Below are 7,052 nucleotides of genomic sequence, written 5' to 3' on the forward strand. Positions count from 1 at the left end.
GTAACATGGTAAAGTTTATACACATCATGTGCAGTGTTCCAGAGCGACAAGGCTCGCTGCAGTATCTTTCCGTGCTGATTCAGATTGCAGACCCCTCGCTGTGAATTCCAGAATTACACAGACAGTGTTCCCGATTACTGGCAGAGATTTTCTCTTTCCCACCAGTTCTGCACTTTTCTATCTTTCTCAAGTGGAAATATTTGGACAAGGTTCCCAAAAGAATATGAGTTCCTGTGCATGCAAGGTCTCCATTTAGTACAGCTTTCCAGAATTTCCATAACACCCACTCCCACTAGCCCCCTCCCCCGCTGCAGAAGCTTGTGATTGATAGGGAGCTGAAGAGCGCATTCACATTGCTCTCCCACAACACTGATTGCCAATAGAAGATGAGTTTGCGCAGCTGCCAGCGGGGGAAGGGCTAGCGCAGCCTCCTGGGAAACGGGAGTCAGAATGGCAAGTAGCTATTATTAAAACTCAGTACTGCCTTCACTCCAAAACAAAAGAAAAAGTATTTTTTAAACAAAGAGACTCACCTGAATTATAGATCACGATTAAGGTGCGGTTCTGTCTCGTTGGTCTTGGGTGTGATATCCACTCGGGTGGGTGACGTACGCGCGAGAAGTTACACTTGAGCCCTGGAGTTTTGCATACGGTCCCATTTTTGACTCAGAAAGTATGATTTCGATGAGATCGACGTCAGATCAAGATACTGCATCTTCAAGACAGACACCAGCAGCTTCTTGTATGCCGTTACTAGACAGAGAAATGTATTCTCCAACTTAAATGATGCTGATCCTGTTAATGTGGATCTTGCCGAGTGCACGTCCTGTGCGGAGTAACCTGAATGCCTTGTTTTTCTCACGCTGTGTTCTGCATGTCATTGATTACTATGATCTGCCTTTACCAATTGCAAAGGTTTTCACTGCACTCAGGTAAATGTGACAATCAATCAATCAAATATAATCACCCAATCGAATGACACAGACGTTTCCTTATTGTTTGGATCCAGCACAGCGAAGGTGGGCTGTATGGCCTCAATTTGCACTATTTCGTGATTCTGAGTGAAATAATAGTTAAACTAACAGAATGTGGGAAGTTACTCACAGGTTATATTAACGCAGCCGGGACACATATGCGCCACAGTATATCACACTAAAATAGTGAAGATCTTCTTGAAGTCATCCTCTGAGGCACAGGCCACATGCCAGATTAAAAGCTGAAGACCACGGGAAACTGCTGTGGTCAGCGCTAACAGAGCGATCCAGCGGGAGCATACTGGACTCATAACCCAGAAATTAATGGATTGAAAATATCCTCTTCTCGTTGACAATTCCAGGTTTCAGTGTGTGTACTGCCGGCCAGTGTTCCTCTATAACATAGCTCCATTCAACGTGTTGCATGTTGTTTCAATTTCCACTTCCTTTCTCTCAATGTATCTGAAATGAATATCGTGTACTGATACACCCGCCAAATTTACACAGGTGAGGAAACATACTTGTAAATGTCTGGAAACTCTTTTCCTGTTCTCTATCTTTCTTCTATGATTGGATTCGCAAACCCACTTGCCAAAGCTGGGAATAAACTGGTGTAGGTAAGATATATCAGTTGCAGAGTGCTCTATGCGCATGACGCCCTGCATTTAGTCCCCACGCTATTTCACACAGCAGTGTCCTCCCTGTTAAATGAAAAACCATGAATGACAATTGGATCATCTTGTTGGAGACAGCATTACGACACAGACACAGTTCCGCATTATTAGGACATGCATCACCAATTATGAGATATGCAGGTGACACAGAGTCGCAGTGGACTCGATGGGCTGAACGGCTTCTGCCGGCGCGTGAATGATGCCACACATTGATGCTGTCCCTCCTCTTATCTCTGAGACAGAGCGGCTGAGGGTGAAACAATGTCTCATCTTTAACCCTCCTTCTGCGTTAGATTATCTGCAACCCCGCAGCTCAGGGCTGTGGGAATGGCGCTCAGTGAGTGAGGGTTTTACTCGGATTGTCTTCACCTCGGATAGTTAGGGCTCAGATGCTAACTGCTGCCCGATTGCAGCAAAGAAACAGATGCCCGTATTAGAAAAAACTTCTCTGTAAGGATTGCTGTGTGAAGATGGATTCTGAACACCTAACAGGCTGCACAGAAATGCCCTCACATGAATTTACCTGAGGGAAGAGTATCCGGAGTACATTTCTCTACGTCCCACTATCACAACATCTTTGTCGCTATCTCAGATAAATGATATTTGGAGGACGTTCCCAATCAAACTTGCTGATTTCCAGCACTTGAGGGACCTGGTTGTGCCGATGAGAGAGAGCTTTAGAGCGTGTTAGCGCTTGCCTCCCCTCACAGTGCCTGCTGGTGGATGGAAATAGATGAATAATCTGCCAATGGACACAGCTCAGTCCAAACGGAAGGGATAAACAGCACCATCCCGCGAACAAGGAGAGGGAATGAGTAGGTGATATTCTTGAAACTCTATGCTGTTTCAAAATCCGAGCGCAAAGTGGGATGTAGTTGGATCTGAGTGAATCTCAGCTGGTTTCGTGCTAGAAATGCAAGAATGTTTAGGGTTATTATCTTCGCTTCGTAGCTTGTGTTAATACTGGCATGTGAGAATTCTTACTTCAAGTCGCCTTCGAGCCTTGGCTGTTTGATTTCACTTTTGGCCGATCGCCCTATCAACTGTTAGATAAAAAAGGTGCACATTATGAAATTGCACCCCTTGAAATAACTTTGTCTTTTGTGGTCAGAAGTGTCATTGTAGTGGGCATCACACAATACCATACGTGGTGAAATTGAAACAAATGTTTCAGGATGTTAGCATACACAATCCCACTCTGAATAAATCCACCATCTGGATGTTCACACAGTTCTGAATGCTGACATTTAGGAAATGGGAACGTGAAATGATTGGAAGCAGCGCTGAACAGGTTGATGGGAATGGCGTGGTGTATGAGGAGTAGCAACAATAAAGGTCATTTGGAAAGTTGGGACAGTTCTCCATGGAGAACAGAAGGTCGAAAGCTGGCTTTCTTGAACCTTTCCAAGTCATGAGTGGTTGAGACATAGGAGAAAATAAAGGGAGAATGCTCCCTACGCCTGAAAGTATCGAGAACGATTCGGTAGAGTTTTAAAGTCATTACTAAAAGAAGACAAATGCACATGAGGAAGAACGTTTTCACATCGGGAGTGGTTCGCGTCTGTAAAGCACTGCCTGACTTGGCAAAGACACAGTTTCAATCAAGCTATTTAAAAACTAATTCGATGTTTATGTTGAAAGTAAACGTGTGCAGAGTTACAGGGAGAAGGCAAGAGAATGATACCAAAACAGAAGCACATTTATCTCTGTGGGGAGCCAGCACAGCTAAGGTGGTTTGTGACACATTTGTGATTCTGAGTGGAATCACAATTCGACCAACAGAATGCAGGGAGTTAGATAACGGTGATTTTGGCAAAGCCAGGACACATCTACACAACAGAATATTACCCAGCAGGTACATGTCACAGGGAGGATGGCGCTCTCTGAAAATCCTGCAGGGTGTCCTGCCATCAGACACAGCGCACTTCACTTTCAGATTATACCAGAGTGAGAGCCAAGGAAGACAACTTGGTTAATTGTACGTTTTGTCAGCACGGGAGTTACGAACAATGATTGGAAGTGGAAATAGTGATGATTTGTACACATTTGAAGTGTTTACGGGAAACAGGGAGCTGAGGAAGACACAAGGTAAAGCCATTGAGATCTGACAACAGGAGCAGCAAATACGTTGGACAGCGCAGAGGAGATCTTTGAAGTCTTGAATTCTGGTAAATGGCCCGAGCGTGCTTTCACAAGGCCACACTTTTACAAAAGGTAATGTGTGCTTGGCTCTTGGCCTTATGTTGTAGCAAGGAAAATATCACGGTTACACTGCAGGAAATTCCATTTTCCAAGGAGAGGGCAGTCAGCATTTCACAAAGGAGTATATTCTGAAAACTTTCACATAAATTGTTGCATTCCATCTTTGTGTCTTGCTTTGTTTCCTTCCCACTTGAACTGCCATTGTGCCCGCACTGAAGGTGTGTTGCTTCTTCTGCGTGCCTTTTACAGTCTGAGTGACATGATGAGGCTGTACTGCTCCATCCTCTGATGCAATTTTCACTTCAATTCAGTTTACCCTAACTTCGTTATCTGATAGCTTTCCCATTGTTTCGGTTTTAAGCGCTCGTCTTAGAACCAACCTGTCCTCCTCCAAAATAAATTCGAATCTCAGCCACACTGTTATCATTGCAAACGAGCGACACCTTCATTCTGAGGTCAATATTTACTGCTGTCTCATTTCACATTATCAGCTACCGTGCTATCTGGTGGCTTCTAGAAATGACTATTAATATAAACTGCTGCAAAATCCGCCAATATGAAATAAAAACATAAAGTTTCAAGAAACTTTGTCATCCACAAACAAACGACAATAAGGAATATAACTGTTGGGACAAATGTTAATGCAAGAACATTGCCAAATCTGAGTCTGAAAATCTTGCTGCAATTGTTTTGCTTTTAATGAGCACACACATTGAGTTCAATGCACACCGATCCCCAACTCGGAGAAGGGAATCCTTGGCTTTGAAGATGCGTTGAGAATGTTCACTGGATTCATCACAGTCATGGGAGGACTGTCCTCTGGGAGCATATGAATAAAATCATTCAATGTCGAATGGCGTTTCCAAACATGAGTGGTGAAGGGAATGTCTCCATTCACAAATTAAACATTGGATACGATTTAATACAGGGACACACGAACAAACCAGACAATAACACAGAAAGATGATAAACAATAGATATGACAATTACTTTTTGGAAAGTTTTGATTTTAGATCCACGGTGGTCTTTGACGACGGGTATTTCATGCCCACACCGAGTCTGCACAGAACACGACTGCAGCTCCAATGTGATGTGAGTGAATCTCAGTTACCTTTAGAAAAAGTTGAGACTCACTCAGGTCAAGGAGATTTCGGGATGCTGGCCTTACAAACCTTTTCCCAAATTCCTTGGAAGTACAAAGGAGGTTTTTATGGCGAGGTTGTTCATGATCTGGCTAGACAATAACGAACGTTGTTTGAATTTATGAAAAGGGAAATTATATTACAAAGCAAAGAGTTCATAACGAAAGTGTAAAATCTAAAGGTCAAACTCAGCGCAAACATTGTTTGTAATCTTTGTCCTCACTCTCCAACAAAAACGTAAAGAAATTAGAAAGGGCACAACCACAATTTCCTGTATAGAAAGGCATGAGGAAACTCAGGGTTGAGGTTTACTGAGGCATAAAAACATTAGAAATGATACAAACAGATTTTATGAGGATGATAGACAGAATGAGGGATTTTAATCACATGATTTTGAAAAGGCTGTACCGGAAACATGCAAGTTTGGGAAGTAAACGAAAGACATCATTCACATAATACAAGGTTTGAAGTGACTAAATCAGCGGTATTCCTTCTTTCGAGTAAATCAATAAATAGAGTCTCAGATTCAAAACGATTGGTCAATGATCCAGAAAAACTTGCGTCAGAGTTTCTTCTTCTCAAGAGCTATTTAAATCCAGAACGAATTTCCAAAAAGAATGATAGAAGCTGAGTCCAGAGTGTTTCATAAGACACATGAACTCGAATTTACCATTGGGAGAAAGTCAAAGTTCATGTACAAATTTCGAATTTTGTTGAATAATCAAAAAGGATTTTTCATGAACACGTCCGGCTGGATAAGATGGAATATAAAATGTTCATGAATTTGAAAGGTATGGCATATTATTCAATGTGAAACATTGTAAATGGACTTGATCTTCTAGAAGATAGCAAACAAAACTTACTTCCAAATGAGAAGGAACTGAACTGTCGCTAGGAAACATAATGCCTGCTAGGAGACTGTTACTTCATTGCTGTTGTGAAACAAAGTCTTGCGGTGTCTCGAGTCGTTGTTATTTGGTTTACTGGCGAATGGAAAAATCGTTCCAATGAATTTCGATGTCATATGTCATTGCATTTCCCCAATTTCCTTCATTTCCGCCCTGGAGACGTTGGAAGGGAAAGGTAATCCAATCGAAACTGTAATTGGTGAAATTCACTTTTTATGGCCCATTCTTATTCTGTCCTTTCTTTCTCTCTTTTCAGCATTGTCTTGGATGTGGTGGTGCACTAAGGCTGCAGCATGTATGAAAGAGTAGTTTGGAATTGCCCTGTGGTTAGTTGTGAGATTATTTTATGACTCATGCCCTCGGACTGTCTCACATTTAGCATTCATGCATCTCTGTGTCTGAAAATGCATTTGGTTTGCCAGTTTTGTTTGTGTTCCGTGTTAAATGTGTTGGGTTTTGCGATTCGCTCAATATATTACGAGTTAACAGGGTTTCTGAGCTGAGGCCTGCTCCGTTTTGTGCATTTTCCCTGTAGTCCGGTGTGTTTCATGTTCCCTATAAACGTGGAAGATGTCCTGTTTCGAGCAATGGGTGAAATCATTTAACATTCATGCATCTGTTATTTCATCGCTGTTGTGACTCTACTCGTTGTTATTTGGGTTTCTAGCTAATGGGAAAATCGTTCCAATGAATTTCGATGTCATACCTTATTGAATTTCTTCCATTTCCTTCATTTCGGTCCTGGAAACATCGGAAGGGAAAGGTCATCCAATCGAGACTGTGATTGGTAAAATTCACTTTTTACGGTCAATTCTTATTATGTTCTTTCTTTCTCTCTTTTCAACATTGTCTGGAAAGTGGTGGTGCACTAAGGCTGCAGTTTGTTTGGCTGCAATCGTCATCAATTTAACGTGTCATTTTTTTTCGTTTTCAAGATGTCGATTACGCTGGACAACAACGAGCGATTGGAAACAGAAAGGTGAAACGGAGAACGGATTCAACTTTCAGTGCTGGACGCCACAGAGCCGCAGCACGGGCGGCTGTGGCTCGTTTCTGTAGTGTAGTGGTCATCACGTTCGCCTAACACGCGAAAGGTCCCCAGTTCGAAACTGGTCAGAAACTGTTTTGTTCTTCAACTGCAGCCTTTTACAT

General features: G+C 42.4%; 1 non-coding gene across 1 annotated transcript; it reads left to right on the plus strand.

Annotated features, from left to right (window-relative positions):
* The first annotated feature begins 6,949 nt into the window (after positions 1–6,949).
* On the plus strand, positions 6,950–7,022 carry trnav-aac. The gene has a single exon. It is a non-coding gene; the product is annotated as a tRNA-Val (tRNA).
* Positions 7,023–7,052: the final 30 nt, after the last annotated feature.

Source organism: Chiloscyllium plagiosum, unplaced genomic scaffold (genome assembly GCF_004010195.1).
Source record: "Chiloscyllium plagiosum isolate BGI_BamShark_2017 unplaced genomic scaffold, ASM401019v2 scaf_41542, whole genome shotgun sequence".
In the NCBI taxonomy this organism is placed as follows: domain Eukaryota; kingdom Metazoa; phylum Chordata; class Chondrichthyes; order Orectolobiformes; family Hemiscylliidae; genus Chiloscyllium; species Chiloscyllium plagiosum.